The sequence below is a fragment of the Aedes albopictus genome, chromosome 1 (genome assembly GCF_035046485.1).
Source record: "Aedes albopictus strain Foshan chromosome 1, AalbF5, whole genome shotgun sequence".
Taxonomy (NCBI): Eukaryota; Metazoa; Arthropoda; class Insecta; order Diptera; family Culicidae; genus Aedes; species Aedes albopictus.
Window position 1 is genome coordinate 37,586,361 of NC_085136.1, and position 22,000 is coordinate 37,608,360.

The 22,000-nt window shown below is 43.4% G+C and overlaps 1 long non-coding RNA gene across 1 annotated transcript; it reads right to left on the minus strand.

Annotated features, from left to right (window-relative positions):
- Positions 1–4,842: 4,842 nt before the first annotated feature.
- LOC109402768 (uncharacterized) lies at positions 4,843–6,900 on the minus strand. Its single transcript, XR_009995997.1, has 3 exons — positions 6,842–6,900; positions 6,643–6,779; positions 4,843–6,585 (listed from the first exon to the last, which is right to left on the minus strand). It is a non-coding gene; the product is annotated as an uncharacterized LOC109402768 (long non-coding RNA).
- Positions 6,901–22,000: the final 15,100 nt, after the last annotated feature.

Genomic DNA, 22,000 nt, shown 5'->3' on the forward strand with positions numbered 1-22,000 from the left:
ACCTTCCTTATGCATTATGATGGGAACAGCTCGCTGACGTAGTGTACAGTTTGGGTCTAGAATGGCCCTAATGCACAAGGTGGGCTAAGAAAATCATTTTGGGATTTAACCTAGACATCCTGTTGAAATTAATCCAACTCGAGTTGCTTTGGAGATTCACCAAGATTTTACTCTTGAAATTTATTTCTGGGATTCCTTCTACATTTTTTCTAGAATTTCATCAGAAGTTCTTACTTGGATTCTTTAAAGAGTTTCTTGTGATATTTTTCCCTGGAATTCCCTCCATCCAAAAATTTCTTATATGGATTCCTACAGGACTTTGTTTTGGTATTTATGCGCAGTACAAACACCTACACCTACTGGAACTTTTATTATGAATACTTCCAAGAGGATTCTATCTTTCATCTTTGTTATTTCCCCATGATTACTAGAAGAACCAGCCTTGGGCTGACAATCTCGTTAAAAAAGATAATATAATAATATTTCTCCGACTTCTTACTGCGTTTCCTGGGAATATCCCAGTAGTTTAGTCTACCGTATGCGTGATAATGTTTGCACCATCGTACAAATAAGGTATCCATATTACCTGTACACACAATGTCTTGGTTTTTATTGCATGCACGTAAGCTCTAACTCATATCACAGTAGGTGGCGGGTAAAGAAATCCGATTTCCTAAGTTTAAAATTTGCACCATGAAGGGGTAGCAGCGGTAGTCGGGACTTGTCCACGCGCAAATGTTAAAAAATACATTTCCGGAGTATTCAGGAGAACCGTAAAACAGTCTTAGACCGAAAAAAAGCAAGGGCAACTATTCCCGAAGGTGTCCACTGGTCGTCCAAGGTTAACATGGATTGAGAAAGCTATCGCTGCCACCAAAAATAAGATTTGGGTGAATTATATGCGCTCAATGAGAAAAATGGCAGCGAAATCAGCGACTTAACGGCATGGCATATAGAAAAGGAAAATTACGGTGGCCTTTATGATCCTTCGACCATAGAAAAAAAACTTACATTATTACCAATGGCATCCAGGAGCTACGAGTAGCGCCATATAAGAAAGTCTTGAATTTGCCCGAACGCAACCTCCGTTTTTTTCGATTTCCGAAAAACTATCGATCCGTACCAAATTCCAGAATAAATAGTTTTTATAACTTTTGTTTGTGTGTCAATATCTACACCATTAGGCTATGTCAAAATAAAAAAAAAAATCTAAAATTGTTAATCTTGACTTTGACACTACCACGGATACTTTTCGACGTTTGCGCGTGGACAAATCACGAGCTGGGTTGCCACTTAGTCATTATGCAAGTGTTAAACTAAGAAAATCAACACTTTTTATTCACAGCCTACTATGATATGAGTTATAGCTTAAATGCCTGCAAATAAAACCAATACATTGTCTTCACAAGTAAAACTGGAATTTTATTTAACGATGGTGCAAACATTATCACGCATACGGTAGTAATCTTTCAGGAATTCTTTCCTCAAACCCTCCAGAAATTTCTTCAGGGAGTCCTCCTGATGTTCTGTGTAGAAATCTCCGGGGAGTTATTCCTGAGAATCCTCCAGAATTTCCTAGTGGGAAACCTTGAGAAATTCCTTCTAGGAATCCTGTATAAGTTCAGAATTGATGAGATTTCTTTAGGATATTTTGGGAATCCTTCGATTCTTCTGGGAACCCTTCAGTAGTTGCTGGAGAAATCCCCAGATCGTTTTTCAAGTTCCTAGACTCCTTTTTCCTAGAGAAACTTATTTCTGGAAGACTTAACTCCTAATTCACCTAGAGAAACTTCTGAATTATTTCCTAACGATATCTCAGAAGAAATCCATTAAATAATCTGGAGGAACACAAGGTAGAATCGCTAATAGAAATTACTGAAGAAAACCAAGATTGCATTTTGAGAGCAATCGAAAGATGAAATCCCGGATAAAATTGTATAGGAATCTGTTCGAGCCCAGCGGTGTGGGTCGAAAATCAGCGGACTGTATGGTCAATTTTGCGGGGGCAAACACGGCGGAACACTTCGCGACGGGAGGATCACTCTCGCGGAAGGGGATTTGGCAAGGGCCAACTTTTCTAGGGTGGAGAAAACCAGAACACGGAACGGCTACGCTTACAAAACTACATTTATTCTCTCTTCTTTTACATCACTTTGTAAATGATAATTTTTTCCCTGCTGCGGCTGCTGCGCGTCCGATCGGTAGGTCGGTAGAAAACTGTCTGATGCAACCGTTGTGGCTGCTGTTGGTTGGACGTCGGTGAGAAAAAACGAAGCGACATACGTTCGCTGTGCCGAACTTGGTGGCGGTCGCGTGGCGCGCACTAATTGGTAGTAGAGTTTCTGTGTTGGGTCGATGGCAGTGGTTCTCGCTTCAGTCGGGAGACGGAACAGAATCTGCAGTTTACCTAGTAAATATAGCAGTTTCGGACGGGAAAATTTGGACAGGGTATCAAGGACGACAAGAGAGATCTCTGGTTGAAATTTGAGTCCCGTCGAAAAGAAATAGCGACCAGAAGAGATTTTTTTTTATTTATTATAGAGGTTTTAAACCATCTGGTTCATTCGCCTCTGCCCAGAAGAGATGAATTCAGCACATTGCGTAATTTCAAGAAAATCGTGTAAAAAACCGCATGGAATTTATTGCACTTAAAAATAGTCTTGTAAAAAAGATTGTAGTGTAATAAATCAGGCAATGACGGGCAAAACCCCGAACTGTTTAAGTTCTCGATGAACACCTGAAGAGGCAGGCCAAGTTCCAGTTGGTACGTACACAGCAAAAAAAGTTGTTGAATATTACATCGAAATCGCTGCAACCAGGTCGTTACATCGATTGATTAATATTACACAGCCCGATGTACTCGACGGCTGTTGATGTAATAAACAGATCCGATGTAATTATTGCGATGTAATTTATTCGACGTACACGGTACGATGTAATCCTTGCAATGTACCTATCGAAACGATGTAAACGCTTGCCAATTCTCCTGAATGGATGATTAAATTGAATTTCATCTTTTTTCGACGAAAAAAATTGTGTAGCTAAAAACCACTAGGTTTTTTAAGATACACAAAATTTAAGTCGAAATAGGATCAAATACAATTTAATCAGCCATTCAGGAGGAAAATCAGAAAAAAGTATATTCTAGAGGGAAATTTTATTTATATTGTAGATATTATATAATAATTTAAGTTGGTTCTGCGGGCACAAATAAGACTCGTTTGGCGGTTTTCTTAAATCTTTATAGACTTAGAATCGCCCTAGGGACATTTCTTCGGTGAGTGGTATTTACGACTGGTAACAGTCGGAAATCACTTCGAACAAGTCGGGTCTCTGGTTTGAAAAAGACTGTCCGTATTTCTGAAGTGGTTAGGTTTTTATAGCTTACAAAGTTGTAATGGTTAACATATGCTTATCCATAATTCAATGTGTTAAAAAGAGAAAGAATTAACTAGACGCCTGGGACAGAATGCTGACAACAATATAACTTTTGGCGATGCACCCATCGATGCCATTGATTTGGTTATTCGACTCTTCTGCTTGTACCCTGCACTGCGGGGCCACTACACTCGTAATACAAGTCAACAAAACATGTGTCCGCGCGTCGGTTCAGAACGTTCGGACCGCACATGCATTCCTGACCATTCTCACTGTGTGCAATGTTTGGAAACAGCATTGATGAGTGTGCTTCCTAATTGAATTGAATATGACTTGGTAGATACTGTTATTTATGGGGTGTAATTGATTTTATGGAAAAATGCATAGCACAGGACTTCTGAAGCAATTCCCGAGGAACTCATGGAGATATTTCTGAGGAACTGCTGGAGAAATTACTCCTGGTTGAATTTTCGAGGAACTCCTGGTGGAATTTAAAAGAACTCCTGGGGGAATTCCCAAGGAACTCCTGGAGGAATTCCCGAGGAACTCCTGAAGAAATTTCAGATGAACTCTTGATGAAACGTCAAAACGAAACGAAAAACGTCAAAATATAAGATTTGTTCCGCATTCATATAGGGTAAATGTACCAATAGTGGTGCTATTAGTAGCTCCGTGTAGTAAAATAATTGAATAAAATAGATAAAACCACAAAATAAAAAGTCTAAAATCGTTAATCGGTAATTTTTTACTTAAATTTGATAGAAAAAATGTAAAAACCATTGTTTATTTCAGTTTTTGCTAATAAATCACTTGCACCAACTATAGGTACACGTATAGATAGTAGAGTAAACATAGATCCGCGGACACAGCTGACTAAAATGTTTCAAGCGTGTAAGTAGTAATTTTTAAGAGTGTGACGGTTGAATATGACGTCATGCGCTCCATTGATGTTGTCCAAATCGTGACGTCATGCTCGTTTGGATACAGATTTTGACAGTTCGTTTGGATACAACGGATTCATCAACACGGATCTATGTTTACTCTACTATCTATAGGTACACGGTTCCTATTATGGAGGTAGAATTTAACATTGATTCCTATAGTGGCGCATCCCATTGAATTCTTATGGGACCCACCACTATAGGAACACTACCACCACTATAGGTGCAAAGGAGCAAAAAAAAGAAAATAATTGTTTAAAATAGGTTTTTCGGCAAATCCTGAACACAAAACTGAATTAATGTTATTAATTAGGTACCTATGATGCATCTATTAAAAATATCATTTGCAAGCTTTTTGGTCGAAATAGTGCTAAACTGCCACTACCACCACTATTGGTACTACCTCCACTAAGGGAGCTTTTACCCTATGCTCCATATCTATACTGAGTAAACAAGAGCTACTAGTGAACATTTTATAACTTTATTTGGAATATAAAAAAACTTTGCGGTTTGAGTGGTCTTAAGGACAAACGTCTTAACATCCCGCTTTAACAGTGCATCCAAGCTTCAAACGCACAAATCTCAAGAAGCAAGCTTCACACAACAAAGAATTTTATTATTCTGTTCTTGCTCACTTGTAATAAGCTTAAAATAAAAAGATCAGGTGCGCTGGTTTTGTTTACGAAGAGATTTGTGCCCTTGAAATCGTGAGTAGGTGCCAAAGTCGGCCATTGTGGCGGCCATTTTGGGATTCTAACAAGTCTGTCCTTAAGGCGACTAGAAAAGCGATGTTTTCACTAAAAAAATATCATAATTTTATATTATAATTTTGAGCATTCATTCCGCTTGATTGAAGTCATTCATGAGATAGTCTTGTAACAAAAAATAAATAACTTTTGAATGCTCTAAAAATACGTTCAAAATTGAAGGTGACCCATCTTGCCCCGCGGTCGTTTATATGGAGATTATATGGAATGTATCGCATAAGAAAAATGGCTAAAAACCATTTTTTTAAATTTCCAATGAGAGTGAATAATTTTTCAATCAATGCCCCACACTTTTGTATATTCATGCTGGTCATCTAACAAAATTATTAACATAATCAAAACATGAGTAATGCGCCCGAAAATGGCACTGACCCATCTTGCCCCGCCCCACCTTACACATGCAAAGTGGTCATTGGCAGAGGATGCTCTCAGTTGATAATAATTGTGGAAGTGCTCATATAAAAGCTTAGAAGCGGGCTTTGTCCCGATTGAAGTGTTAGGCTAAGAAAAAGAAGAAAACCTATTTTGATCAATTGCTTTTGAAGATGCCTCCAAAGCAACTCTTTTTGGAAAAATCTTCTAAGAAATTCCTCCTGGGTAGATGTCCATAAGAATTCTTCATAGAGGAACTCGATTCAGAAAACCCTCCAAAGGAATTTGTTTTATGGGGAATCTAAGAAGAATTCTAACAGAAACTCCGCACTAGTTCTTTTATGAGGAACCTCAGAAAGAAATTATCTTGAAGGATTCTCTCTTACCGGAATCTTCAAACATAATTTTCTTAGAGAGATCTCAGAAACAAATTTCCCACGGTTTTATGAGAAAAAAAATAGCACTCAATTAACCTTTCATAACTCGCGCGGTTGGGCACCACCGTCGTCAGCACCGCGGTAGTGCTGAGTACAAAAAGCGTTTTTTTTTAACGTGTTGTACAAAATACAACAGAGCGCGATTCCTCGAGGATTAAGGCCTAATTAAAGTTACAATCGAAATTACCTCGTGGTGTTTCCGACAACATGCACAAATCCAGCTGCCGGGGAGCCACCATCTATGCGTGATCGATTCCAGAATGAAAACGAACGCATTTTCTGCTAGGTGCAAGACACGGGTTGTGACATGCTTTACTACGGAATATATATCGACGCAAGTTCTCGCGGGACCGGGATGTTGATCAGGCCATTGTAGATGATTTGCATGCTTGCTCCAAGCGTAGCATCTTGCATATATTTTGTCCCATTTTCGATCCGGGATCGGGTGAAACCACTAATTCCATCCACTGCTCATTGGTAATTTGTGCTGCTTTTTACTATCGTTACTTGACGGCAACTGCGAGGGTGTAGTCATTTTCCTTGGGGGCATTCCCGGGTGCATTGGACTGTGGTAAGGCTGGTGACAGCTTATTCGCTGTGATTCCGTTCCCGTTTCCCGATAATGTAGACGGCCACCCATGAAAGGGGCTTTGTTCCCATCCTATTTATCATTTCAGGATGATTGCGGATCTAAAACAAGGCGTTGTGCATTAGACGGGTCGTACCGGAAAAACTTTAATTTCTTACCTGCGTTTTTTCCGGTGGTGGCAAGTTTCTGCATCCGTGCTGAGTTTTGGATTCAAGTTGAGCAAACTAACCGAGCAATTCCCAGCTGAAATGCGGTTGACGGCTCCCGATGGATGTCCCGATAGCTATAATTTCAGCTGTGGACAAATTTAACTATTAATTAAACAAATAAATAAACAATTTTAATGTAATTAATTACCTGTAGAAAGAAAATAAAAATGAAACACTGTTTCTGACTTGTTTTCGTAGGTCGAATAAGGGCTCCCCCAAACCGACGCGACTGTCGCCGGCGACAGCGATTTTTCAGGTGAGTGAACATTGAAGCCCTGCAGTGCATTTTCAAAAGCACATATAGGAACAACCGAACAACGTTTTGCGCTGAAATTTTTAACGGTTGTTTGCTCACTGGTGATAATCAATCGATAAAATTCTCAGCGCGATTCGATGATTAATCTTTTCCAATTGTGCTGTTGAAAGTGCAAGGTTCGGCTTTAATGAACCGTCGCCTGAAAAATCGCTGTCGCGGGCGATAATCGCCTTGGTTTGGGGGACCCTTAAAACCAACATGGCAGCTTGCTCGGTCCTGCTCGGTTGGTCAGCAGAAGTAAGCAGTGTTGCGAGATTTAATTTTGTATCATAAAAAATGTGATATGACATTGCGTTTGTGTAATTCTACACAACTTCGGTGTAATCACTTGGTTGCAGCTGTTTATGTGTAATATTCACACGTTCCCGATGTGAATATTACACAGGTTTAACCCTCTCTTTCCCATGGTAGCACAGGTAATCCACTACTTTGCACTGTTCATACAAATACAGGATAAGTTAGATCATTCCCATTTTTTCGTCAGATGTTTGTATATGTTTGATGAACTATTATGCCAGATTTGGTCAAAAATTCTCTGCTCGTTTTTGTTTTAGAGTTAAATGAACAGTGCAAAGTAGTGGATCACCTGTGCTACCATGGGTAAGAGAGGGTTAACGTATTGACAAATTTTGAATTTGTGTTTATGTAATTTGAAGGGCGATGTAATTTAGCATCAAAACGGTGTGATGTTACATCTGAAAATCGTTGTTACATAGAATTTTCAATACATCGCGTCGATTACATCGATGCGTTTTACATTAATTTTTGCTGTGTAGAGCTAGAGTAATTTTTCTATCGAACATGTTCATGTTCAAATAAGAAGTAAAATAATGCGTGAGAGAAAGCATGCATTAACATTATCTACAGCTGAATTTGAAATGTGGTCAAAACTATTGTAGCGTATACGTTCTCTATGTCATCATTGGTGGTTGCTTCAAATTCACTCATGGATGCAATGTATCAAGATTAGCGTTAAACTATAAATAATTCGTGTTCGAGGGAACAAATGTGACAAAAACATTAGTGTTTACAAAAACGGAATGAAATGTAGACGAAATCGGATAGTGACAAAAACGAATAGTGATAATAACGGATAGTGACAAAAACGGAACATACCTGTATCCCTATACTATAGTAAGGTGGCCCACACTTATATGAAGAACAATTTTTGAAAAATGCCAAGCCTCTCGGTTGTTTTAGGCTCCCAGAAGCTACGATCAAAATTTGAGTAAAATCGATTAAGCCTAAGTGCTTGAAGTTCGTATGCGAAAACGTGTCCAAACGTTGAAGAAATCATAAGTTTTCGATTTTTGCCGCTAGGTGACCTTGTAAACGTTTCACGATAAAACCCTTTGGTATTATTGTAAGTGACTGTATGCCAAACAACTTACAATAGCCACCATTAAAAAAAATACAAAAAAATATGTTTTAATGTGATAAATCATTCAATGAATTGTCAATGAGATTTTTACAATGAATAGGTATAGGTTGTTAAGTATCGTAACAATACAAAAAAAACAAATTTTTCCTATTATGATATAGTCCGTGTTGAATCTCACTTGGAATCTCATTCATTAATTCACGGCAATCTGACCCATGTGACTTTCAGCATTAACCTACACATTTAAAAATAATGAGATTTACACGTCATGTAAATCTTCTTCGCCCCAGCAGCTGGAATTTGTGAGGTTAGTTTATGTTCTCGACGGTGGAACTAGGGGATCCTAAATAGTATTGAAGAAATCAAAATGTATTTAAGTTTGCATTAAAAATTAAAATTTTAGTTTCAAACATTTTATCAGTTTACCGCATAAACATGAATATTTTTGTCTTACCTCCTGAATCGGTTGTTTTGGACTCCCACAAACTACGTTCAAAATTTGAGCAAAATCGATTAAGCTACCATTCGGACCAGAATGCAGAATGCGTCCCGAAGTTCTCGTCAGGGATTTCTCATGAGGATTTTACAAGCAACACCGCCCATTCTTCCAATAGTTCATAGCGAAATTGTGTAATCAATCGGGAATTCCTCTAGAAGTTTCTTGGAAATTTCTCCAGGAGTTTCTCGGAAATTTCTCCTAGGAGTTCCCCGGGAATGCATTCAGGGATTCTTCGGAAATTTCATTAGGATATTTTCAGGATTCCACCTAGATGTTCTGCCTGAATACATCCAGGAATTCCTCGGAAATTCTTCCAGTAGTTCACCGGGATTTCTGCCAAGAAATCCATGGGAATTCCTCCAGGAAATTTTCGCAGGAGTTCTTCGACATTTCTGTAGGAGTTCTTCGGGATTTCTGCAGAAGTTCCCCTGGAAATTCGCCATCAACTTCACGGAAGTTCCTCTAAGAGCTTTTCGGGGATTTCTTCAGTAATTTCTGGAGAATTCCTTTAGGAGTTTCTCCAGTTATTGTGGAGGAATTCCCCGGAACTCCTAGTGTAAACCCCAAGGAACTAGAGTGCTAATGCACTCCTGGCGAAATTTGCGCGTAACTTATGGAGATAACTTAATCATTTTATGGTTTTATCGGTCTTTTTCTACTCAGAGTGTAAGGAAGTAGAGATCAAAGTGGATAATGAAATGATAGATTCTTGCGTTTAGTATCATACGGGCGTATCTACAATGATCGATTTCTCTTCATCGATTATCTCTTCGGGTTATTCCGGGAAATACGACCAATAGTCTGATGATCTATCGGTGTATTTCCGTGAAGGACGACTAGGACTAGCATATTAAACAACAAAAACAACCACAAATGATTTGTCGGTCAAGTTATTAACCGAAGAGAAAATCGATGAAGAGAAATCGATCATTGTAGATACGCCCGTATAATACTGAGCGCGAAATATGATAATATTCGCTAGGTTGCGAACAAGCGTTAAAATTTATAGAAGCTGAAATTAGGCTTAGAGGCAATGTTTGAACGAATACATCGAATGCGTGAAACTTCTGCCGTACGACCTGTACTTTTAAACAGATCGGCTTGGTTGGTAGTTCAACACCTTACCAAAACTGGCAAAAGTTTCAGGCACCCGACTGCCTATGTATTGTTCTGTTTTCATCGCAAGTTCTATCGATCGGTAGCTTTTGTGGAGTACACACTTCCGTTCATATAGGGGTATGCCTATATCGCGGCGTGTTTTATTCAATCTTATAGGATAGAACACTTTTCTTTTAAGCCAAATGCCGATGAATTCCTGGAATTCATTCAGGGGATTCCTAGGAAATTCTCATATAATTCTGGAATAATCCCCAAGGAATTCCCAGGCACTCCTGGCGGAGTTCCTGAAGAACTACTGGAGGAATCGTTGATGCAATTCCCAAGGAACTCCTTCACGCTGCAATTTTTCGACAGGCCTTTACCTACCTTGATACCTTGTTGGCTACAAAGTAACTTTACTCCAACGCCGAGCGTATAGTAGAGCACCATCTTCGTCGGTCTTGGGCGATGTTCCTCCAGTTTCCCCGAACGGGTAGGGATCGTAGATCTTCTACAACCGCGTGCAGCCAGCGAGTTCGTGGCCGCCCACAAAGTCGCCTACCTCTACCGGGTTCTCTGCTGAATATTGTTTTCGCTATTCTTTCTTCCGACATTCGCACTACGTGTCCAGCCCACTGAAGTCTGCCGTATTTTATACGTTTCACAATATTCGCATCTTCGTACACTTGGTACAACTCGTGATTCATGCGTCTGCGCCACACTCCGTTTTCTTGTTTCCCACCGAGAATTGTCCGCAGCACTTTGCGCTCAAAAACTCCAAAAGCTTTTCGGTCTACCTCCTTTAACGTCCACGCTTCGTGACCGTAGAGGGCAACCGGAAGAATCAGCGTCTTATACAGAGCAAATTTTGTTTGCGTTTGCAAGTTACGGGACCTAAGCTGGCTACGCAATCCGTAAAAGGCCCTATTCGCAGCTGCAATACGCCTTTTCACTTCACGGGAACGTCATTGTCACATGTCACTAGTGTTCCAAGATAAACAAATTCTTCAACAACTTCAAACACTTCCCCATCAATCACTACCTCAGCACTAACACCACTAGGCCTGCTTCTGTCTCTACCCGCTATCATGTACTTCGTCTTGGTAGAGTTAATCGTCATGCCTATCCTCGCTGTCTCTCTCTTCAGAGGAGCATAAGCTTCCTCCACTGCCCTACGATCGATGCCGATGAGATCAATATCGTCCGCAAAACCGAGGAGCATGTGCGACCGTGTGATGATAGAGCCATTCCTCTGCACGCCTGACCTCCTAATCGCTCCTTCGAGTGCAATGTTGAACAATAAATTTGAAAGAGCATCCCCCTGCTTCAATCCATCCAAGGTCACAAACGACGTAGACACTTCGTCCGCGATCCGAATACTTGATTTTGATCCATCCAGCGTTGCGCGAATCAGTCTAATTAGTTTCGCCGGAAAACCATGTTCTGACATTATCTGCCAAAGCTCATTTCTTTTCACTGAATCGTACGCTGCTTTAAAATCAATGAACAGATGGTGAGTCTGCAAGTTATATTCCCGAAATTTATCTAGGATCATCCGCAGGACAAACATTTGATCCGTCGTTGATCGGCCCTCACGAAAACCAGCATGGTATTCGCCGACGAAGGATTCCTCAAGAGGTCGCAGTCTGTTGAACAGGACATGCGACAGTATCTTATACGCCGAATTTAAAAGGGTAATCCCTCTGTAATTGGCACACTCCAGTCTGTGCCCTTTCTTGAAGATTGGGCATATGAGGCCAACCAACCAACTGGTGGGCAATTCTTCATCCTCCCAAATCTTTATAATAATCTGGTGGATTGATTGATGTAGCTGCTCGCTTCCGTGCTCTCGTCCTTCCCAGCAGCCTTGCTGTTTTTCAGCTCCATAAGGGCCTTTTTAACCTCATCCAGTGTTGGTGGTTCCACTGCTTGACTATCATCCATTATGTTAATCCTGTTCCTGGGTGCTCCTTCGCTGCTACCATTCAACAAATCTTCGAAGTGCTCCTTCCACCTGGCTACCACCATTGTTTTGTCTGTCAGCAAATTTCCTTCCCGGTCATTGCACATGGCGGGCACTGGCGCAGTCTTGTGCCGCGCACCATTGACAGTTGCATAAAACCTCCGCATATCGTTCCTGTCCATACTTTCCTGCGCTTCAGCAATAACACTCTCTTCATGTTGCCGTTTTTTTCTGCGATGGATTCGTTTCTCTTCTGCTCTTGCAACTCTGTACCGCTCTCTGTTCTGCCGGGTACCGGCCACTAGCATTCGACTTCTGGCGGCATTCTTTTCGTTCGTCACTCGTTGGCAGTCCTCGTCAAACCAACCATTACGTTGGCGTCGCTGAGCGGTACCTATCACCTCTTGCGATGTTGTTGTCACTGCTTCGTGGATAACTCCCCATAAGCTGTTGACATCTCCAGATCCGTTGGTCTCTCCTATCCTCTCGTCCAGCTTCTGATGGTACTGTGCAGCAACCCCTTCGGCTGACAAGCGATGGATATTGAAACGCATCGTCCTGTTGTTTCTTGAACTCGTGACGCTGGATAATCGCGCCCGAATTTTTGCGGCTGCAAGATAATGATCCGAGTCAATGTTCGGGCCTCTGTAGGACCTCACATCTATGACGTTCGAAAAATGTCGCCCGTCGACCAGCACGTGGTCTATCTGGGAGCAAGTATCACCACTCGGGTGTCGCCAGGTGTGTTTTCGGATATTCTTACGTGCGAAGTAGGTACTGCTGATTGCCATCCCTCTAGCAGCAGCGAATGTCACAAGGCGCAGACCATTATCGTTGGTAACAGAATGAAGGCTTTCCGTTCCAATGACAGGACGAAAGAAACTTTCTCTGCCGATCTGCGCATTTGCATCTCCGATGACTATTTTGACATCTTGTTTTGGGCACTCTCCGTAGGCCTTATCAAGGCTCTCATAGAACTCATCCTTCATGTCATCGGGTTTGTCGTTCGTTGGCGCATAGATGCTGATCAGGCTGTAGTTGAAGAACCTGCCCTTCATCCTCAACACACAGATTCGGTCGCTTATCGGCTTCCTAATCTAATCTAATCTAATCTAATCTAATACAAACGCAGCCAGTACGAGAAAGCATCCTGGAAAGTAATCAGGTAGGTTAGATTAAACCCAATTACTTTTCTTGTCAATATTGAGGCTTGCAGCATATCAATAATATGATGCAAGCGTCAAAGCGGCCAGGCCTACTGCGTTGTATTTGCCGCAAAGATGATTCTTCGGGGCCCATATAGCCGAGGCGGTAAACGCACGGGTATTCAGCATGACAATGCTGAGGGTGACGGGTTCGATTCCCGGTCGGTCCAGGATCTTTTCGTAAAGGAAATTTCCTTGACTTCCTTGGGCATAGAGTATCTTCGTGCCTGCCACACGATATATACATGCAAAATGGTCATTGGCAGAGGAAGCTCTCAGTTAAAAACTGTGGAAGTGCTCATAGAACACTGAGAAGCAGGCTTTGTCCCAGTGAGGACGTTACGCCAAGAAGAGGAGAGGATGATTCTTCGAATTGTCTGGAGTTTAAACGATTGTTTTCCGTCGAAGCAATTCTAGAATCTGCAAGGGAGGAGGGATGCGTGGACATACCGTACCAAACGCTCCAAATATGTGTTATTGTGTTAAATATGATTGAGAAATATAGGAATATGTAAATAATGATACTGAATGGAATATGGTGAATATTGGAAAGCTCTCACCCATTTAGCTTGTGCGGTCCGAAATTATTCTTGATGATCCCCGTGATGCTAAACTTCCAATCCGCGTCTTGCGGATAAATGGTAGCGGTAGTGGCACACGACAAAACGCGAGAACAACAACGAGTTTCGGCACTTTTGACTTTTCCCGGTCCCGACTAATTCTACGACATGAAACTACTGAACTCTCCGGAACACGTAGTACCGGCTGTCACGCCACGAAATCGCGAAAAAAAGGGCAGCGAAGAAAACTTTTTATTAGAACGCACTTTCATTTTCGCAATCAAAATATTCAGCACTTTCTATCTTAAAATATGGACTGGAGTCGAAATTTTCAATACTTGAGGCGTAGCACCTGCCGAATCTCTCACAAATCTTCGCAAAATCAATCATTGCCTTCTTCTTCTTCTTTCTGGCCAACTAACACCGTTCGGCGCCAGTTGTGTTTTACGTCGGCTGGGTCTAGGAGCTAAGCCTTAAATTCCGACGCCCCAGGGAGACAGCCACCACACCTGAGGACCCTACATATCGAACCCATCAACACATGGGCCGGGACCTACGGCTTTACTTCCTATCCGAGGGAAGGCGTGATCACGGATTTTATGTCTCAGAAAATCCCATCGGCGTCGACGGGAATTGAACCCCGACCAACTGGGGTGAGAGGCAACCACGCTTACCACTACACCACCGACGCCGACCAATCATTGCCACTTTCTCACCCGCGGAAGAACGATCCGGATGGCGCAGCACCGGACAAACCGTCAGCGGCAACGCCTACTGCGCTTTTTCCGGTCGCTTATCGGTTTCCACCGAATAACTCGCTTCATCTGCTTCCCGATCACTATAAAGCCAACTCCGCGTTCTGCCTTATCGCCGCCGCTGTAGTAGATGTGGTACTTGAATGAAGTGTTGGCGATGGGATCCACCGCTCGGAATTCGCGTTCTCCAGTTTTGGGCCAGCGTATCTCCTGGATAGCGGCCACATTAACGCCGACATTCTGCAGTTCACGAGCCAGGAGCCCAACACGTGCGGGTTCATTCAAAGTTCTCACGTTCCAAGATCCGACTTTCCAATCGTTGTCCTTTATTCGTTGCCGGGTCTGTTGCCGTTAAATCAATCCGTTTACTCTACTATTGCTTTTCTGGGTGTTTGAAGGTTTTCAGCAGGCTACCTTACCGGGGCCGCGCTGCCTACATTGCGTTGAAGGGGCTGCCTTCTTAGGTATAGCTGACGCAATACAGCATTTCATACTCAGCCGCTGGATGCCAGAACAGACGCTGTTTGAGCCGCACCTCCTTGGTGAACAGACGCTCGGGACGTACCTCCTCAATCTAGCTGAAGTCAGAAGGACAACAGTGCCCAGGCTGCACTACCAGCTAAGCACACAACTCTTAGCTGGCGGTCTTTGTCATCGTTTGACCCGTGGAAGCATGAGGTACATTGATAAAATTGCAAACTTTAACTTTATGTAGCTAGCACCCTTATAATTCATAAGACTTCCCGAGAATTGTTTTTATGTTTGCGAATATAAACATCATGAGGAGATGTTTTACTTTTATGTTTGCGCGAACATACGAATTATAAGTGTGGTAGTTATAGTCAAAAATCATAGAAGTTCACTTATAACTTCTAAGTTTGGCTCAGTCAAGAATTTGAACCAAATTGCAACGGTCATGATCAGATTCGTGACCGCCTGAGCCGTGACAACAAATCCTCCGCCTGATTGTTTGAGAAGCTTTCGCTTTCGGCTGATTCTTTTTCATAGCAACGAAAAAAGTAAGTATTACAATAAAAATTAAAAAGAAAAGCAATTATAACTTTGTTATACAGGGATACGCTGAAAGATCCGTCGGAAACCTGCAGAAACCATCCGGACAAGGTATCTACTCCTCCAAACGAAATGTGAGTGATACAGCCGCAATCGACGTTCTTGTGAGTTTTCAGCCTTTGCCGAACAAACTGCAGTCGGCTTTCAAACCGAGAACTAGAGAATGGCCGGGATGTGGTGGCAAAAAGCTGGGGCGCAAAGCATGATTTTCCGGATCCTCACCGCGGTGCACTCGTCCCACCGTGTGCCGTTCGATGTAATAAATCAACTCTCGGAACGTGGATCATGGAGGCATACTATGTCCCGCAAGCTCGCCCGCAGGAGGAATTCCGGAAGATCATTTTTTCGTGGTGTACTGATCCGTTCGAACGAAGTAATTTTTGCATAGTTTACCATGCATAAAACTAGATACGTAGATGGAATAATACGCGCAATAAAAAGTAATCAAGAACCACTTTTGTTTTGTTTTGGAATTGGTAAAATTTAATTAGTAGATGATAACAAAAAATAGTGATTTTATTTGAATTACACCAATATTGATTATTAGAGCACGGGCTATGAATGTCATAATACTCACAAATAAGTTTCATTATCTTGATAAATATGTTTCATTTTGGTTTTGATCATGATTTTTATTTGTGTCAAATCGAATATGTTTTATGTACCCACACATAACTTTTAATTATGAAGTCCTATTGCAAAAAAATATGTAGTCTCACACATAAAAGGTATACGGATATTATCTTCAGTGTAGGAACTTGTGAGGACCAGAGCTATGTTGGACACTCTCCTTATCGACTCACCGTTTTGCAGGCCTTTATGATAGCTATATTTTGCTTTTTTGCATTTCCTCCGTTTTGGTTTTCCTGTCAATGTTGCTTTCCGATCAGCAACACGGGAGCGAAATGAAATAGGTACTCACACTCGCACGCAGCGTGCTGAAAGCGAGAGCTGACAGGGCTACACGCTATTTTTTTCTCGCTCATCGGCTGTGTTGGCAACGCACAGAGCGCTGCAACACATGCACAAATGACCGAATGTGTTTAAAATGTGTGCGCGCCACACACATTCCATGTGTTCCCGGCCTCATACTCATTTTTGTGCGGCTCGGTGGAAACGGAACAGTCAAACTATCGGAAGGAAATGGCCATAGAACGAAATAAAGGCGATTACTAGTCGAAAATACGATTCGGAATCGGACTACAAAAAGACGCGAGCGAATAGAACGTGTTTGCTACTACACATTAACTTTATTAATCGGAACAAGTTACAAAGGTTGGTAAGATTGTTTTTTCTCTTCCGCTGTTTGACAGCTATCGTCAGGGCGTCAGCGCCCTTCAGTAATTCCTCCTACACTCCTCCTCGCTGACGAACTGCATTTCCGGTATCACTCCGGTGCGACAAGCCCTAAAGCTCCCGCGAAATATTTGATCTTGTTTGGCATGGGCGAAACTACTGATTCTTGCCAGGGGGTGCACTAGGAACAGATATTCATTAGTTCATCCAATCATAATTCATCGCCCCATACCTTACAGCAATGCATTGAAATTCTAGGGGGTGCCTGGCACCCCCGGCACCCCCGGCACCCCCAGTAGTTTCGCCTATGTTGTTTGGTCCCAAAGGCTTAGTAAAGATGTCGGCGATCATTTCATTGGTTGAACAGTAGCATAGCTGTATGACTCCCTTAGCGCATAGATCCTTGGCATGATGGAACTTGGTGTCTATATGCTTGCTTCGTTTGTTCAGACGATCTAAGGCCACGAAGTCAATGCAACTACGGTTGTCTTCATTTATCGTAGTCGGCCGTCGCTGCTCCTCACCTAACTCACCAAGCAAACGCCGCAGCCATACTACCTCCTGTGCCGCATCTGATAAAGCCAAGTATTCAGCTTCCATGGTTGATGTTGTAACGCATCCTTGCTTCCTGCTGGCCCAGACTACAGGAGCTCCGCCGAAGAGAAACACAAAACCACTCGTTGATTTTCTGTCCGATCTATCGCCGGCCCAATCAGCATCACTGTAGCCGACGAGGATCATATCACCGGTTTGTTGAACGCCTAACTTCAGCTCGTAGTCCTCAGTGCTGATCAAATACCGGACAACGCGTTTGAGCTCTGTCCAGTCATGCTGCGTTGGGGTACTTGTCTTTCGGCTCAAAATCGAAATAGCAGCCGCGATGTCTGGTCTCGTATTTGTAGCCACATACAGCAGGGCACCAACCAAACTGTGAAATTGTTTGTTATCCGGTAGAACGTCGCCATTAGTCTGCTTGAAATACCCAGCATCTAATGGTACGTTCGACTTCTTCGCTCCATCCAATCCAAAACGATTAGCTATTTCTCGAATAAAAGTCTTCTGGCTTAAACGGTAGAATCCATCATTGTCTTTGCTGACTTTTATCCCAAGGAACTGACTGACGTTACCAAGTATTGAGATATCGAATTCACGCTGTAACTTCTTTTCAAGAATCGTAATCTGCTCAGCATCTTTGCATACAATGATCATATCATCGACATAAATTAGCAAGTACATCCACTCACCACTTGGCAAACGTTTCATGAAAAGACAGGGATCAGACAACGACTGTTGGAAACCCAGTTTCGACAGAACAGTCTTCACTGTAGTATTCCAAACCCTTGCACTTTGCTTCAAGCCGTAAAGGCTCTTGTGGAGCTTGCACACGTACTCCTCTTTTCCCGGTTCCTCGAATCCTCTAGGTTGTCGAACATAAATATCTTCCTCCAGCTTTCCATTTAGGTAGGCACTTTTCACGTCGACATGTCTAACCTCGAGTTTCCGTTGTCCGGCGATAGTCAACAGTACCCTAAACGTCGACTGCATTGCCACGGGTGCAAAGACTTCTCCAAAATCCAATCCATATTGCTGAGAATAGCCTTGGGCCACAAATCGTGCCTTATAGCGCACGGTTTGTCCAAACGTGTCCTTCTTTCGTTGAAACACCCACCTTGATCCGATGATTGGACGATCCGGTGGTGGTGGCACAAGAGACCACGTTCCACGTGACAGATGAGACCTGTACTCCTCCTTCATTGCATCCAACCACCTTTCTTTATCTGGACAGCTGGCTGCTTCCTTATGAGTTGACGGCTCCTTGTCCACCACTTTAGCAACACCTACCACGAAATCGTCGAACCTTCTTGGGCGCCGACGTTGCCGCACACGTTGCTCTCTTCCGGCTGGATTTAGATTTTCGCCTTCAAACCCGTTGTCAATATCCGAAAAGTATCCCTCGAATTCAGACTCATCCACAATGCTGCTCCAATCCTCTTTATCCGACTCGGTATCCGCAGCTGAATCCAGAAAAATTACTTCCTGTTTCTTCTCGGTGCAATCCTGTGGCTTGGTTTCAAGATCCGGAATGACCGTAATTTTCTCCTCCTGCATCTCGGGACCCACTTCCAGGAACCGAGCATCTCGGCTGATGATGATTTTACTCTTCGCCTTGTCGAGAAAACGATACGCCTTCGCCTTGCAGTCATAGCCCACAAAAACCAGTTTTTTGGCTTTACTGTCGAGCTTACGGCGCTTGACGTCCGGCACGTGGACGTAAGCTTCACAGCCAAAAATCTTCATGTTGCCAAGATCCGGTTTGCGTCCTGTCCATAACTCATACGGAGTTTTACTAATCGAGCGTGACGGGAGACGGTTTTGAATGAAAGCCGCTGTTGCTACCGCCTCGCCCCAGAAGCACTTCTCCAATCCAGCGTCGAGTAGCATACAGACTGACATTTCTTTCAAGTACCGATTGCGCCGCTCCGCCACCCCATTCTGCTGAGGAGAATAGCCGGCGGTCAGTTGCGACTGGATTCCCTCCGAACGGTAGAACTGCTCCAGCTCCTTATTCACAAATTCGCCGCCGCGATCGGAACGAATGATTGCTGGTTTCCTGCCGAACTGGTTCTCCGTAAAACGAACATAGTTTATGATGCACGCTTTAGCCTCGGATTTGTCCTTCAGAAGGTACAGAACGACATACCTACTGAAATCGTCGATGATTGCCATAAAATATTTGTTGCCTCCCGGGGTGACGTTCTGCATCGGTCCACACAGGTCTGTATGGACCAACTGTAACGGTCGGGTAGTTCTTTTCTCCGCTTGCTGAGGGAACGGCTGGCGTGCCATCTTCCCCTCCAGGCAGCATTCGCATACGGCCCTCGATCCACAATCAACGACTTTGACACCAGCAACCAGATCTTCTTTCCGGATTCTGTCCAGGACGGCGGGGTCGCGGTGCCCCAACCGACGATGCCAAGTGTGCTGGCAGTTGACGGTGTGGCACGTACCCGCAGCAAGTGCCTTTTGCCGAGCCTCCTTTAGAACGTACAGCCCACCATTCATCTCTCCAAGCGCGATAATCCTTCCAGTCGAATCCATAATTTCAACGCCACCTCTGTTGAACTTGACGTCGAAACCATTTTCAACTATCTTGCTAACCGATAGCAATCCGCCATCCAAATCCGGTACAAACAAAACATTGTTGAGCTGTATATTCATGGGCTTACCTGTTCCGTCGATGGTTCTAATTGTTCCACATCCAGCACCACTTGATTTGGCTCGATTGCCATCCGCCATCATCACAGTGGTCACCGGAGATTCTTCCAGCTTACCAAAAAATTCCGCACAGCTGGTCATGTGGCAGGATGCACCGCTGTCTATTGTCCACGAATGAGGTCTCACCTTCGCAACAACCGCGTCATCCTTCTCACGAGCCGAAAAACTCACAGCATCACAAGTTGTTTCCTTAGCCTGCTTTGCATGTTTCTTCTTCCTCGCCACAGTTTTGTTCCCGACGGATTCGCTGTCGTTGCGCTTCTCCTTCAGTGCGAGAAGCTTCCTGCAGTCCCTCTTGTAGTGGCCTGGCTTGCCACAGAAGAAGCACACCTTCTGCTTGCTCACATCCGCCTTCAGCACCTGCTCTTCTCCTGCTGCTGGTCCTCTACGTTCTGCACGCTTACGGTACTCGTCGAGTAGTTTCGATCGAACTAATCCCATAGTCACGTCCTGATCCGGACGTGCTTCCAGAGTTGAAGCCAGGAAGTGATATGACTCCGGCATACTACGGAGAACCATTGCAATTTGCAATTTTTTCTGCCAACTCCATTCCTGCACTCTGCAGTTGTTCGAAAAGCACATCCATGTCCAGTAGGTGCTTCTCAACATCTCCTTCTTCGCCTACCTTCGCGTCACACAGCCGAATAAGAAGCGATAGTTGAGACGCAGCAGTTGTTTTTTCATGGTACATACTGCTTTAGTGCCTCCCACACCTCCTTTGCTGTGTTGCAATCCTTTATGAGCGGGTATTGACTTTGCTCAATGCTCAACGCAATCGTTGCCAGGGCCTTATTGTCCGCCTTGTGCCACGACTCCGCTGGGGCTGCTGGTGTGGCCTCCGACACTACATTCCAGAGCTCCTCGCGAACCAGGAACATTTGCATCTGGAATTTCCATGCCGCATAATTGTTGTTTCCCAGCTTGGCGATGGAAAACCTTCCGGGATCCGCCATTCCGCTGTCGGTGATTATAGCTCCACCTCCACAACAAAGACCAAAACGCCGGTCGGGTCAGCTCCTGCACACGCCAAACACCAGCCGAAACACGCGCCGCGACGAGAAACGAGAAAAATCACTATTTTTCGCTCCGAACCAACTGAAATTTTACCGGTTCACGCCTGGGCCCATAACCTATCGGAAGGAAATGGCCATAGAACGAAATAAAGGCGATTACTAGTCGAAAATACGATTCGGAATCGGACTACAAAAAGACGCGAGCGAATAGAACGTGTTTGCTACTACGCATTAACTTTATTAATCGGAACAAGTTACAAAGGTTGGTAAGATTGTTTTTTCTCTTCCGCTGTTTGACAGCTATCGTCAGGGCGTCAGCGCCCTTCAGTAATTCCTCCTACACAAACGTCTCCCGAGCCGCGACCAAACAGTTTGGCACATGTAAACATGAGGTGGATTTTCGGGATTTTTTCCATCGAAGAGCTGGAAAGCAGATGGAAATGGAAATGTTTTTGTCGCATTTCCATCTGCTTCAGCTGTTCGATCGAAAAAATCTCTGAAAATCATGAAAATGACATGATTTTTTGAATTGCTCAAAAACAAAACAAACATGGAATCGGATTCCATATTCCAGCCGTTCCAAAAAATGTGTGTTTCCCGCACATGGGAAGGCTTCATGCACCCGAACACATGAATGAGTACGACCCATGCAACACACAAAATGTGCGGCATGTAAAGAGGGTCGATTTGAGAGCGACCAACACAGCCGCTGTGTCGGTGTGAGTTAGCGTGTAAATTTCCATTCAATTTTCTGTAGTTGAGTGTTTTAACCCGTGGTAAAGTATAGGGTACTCACTCTCACAAGCCACCGCTTGAGACGAATGGCCTGTGAGCATGAGCAGTGTGTGGATGATTTGGAATTGAACTCGGTTTG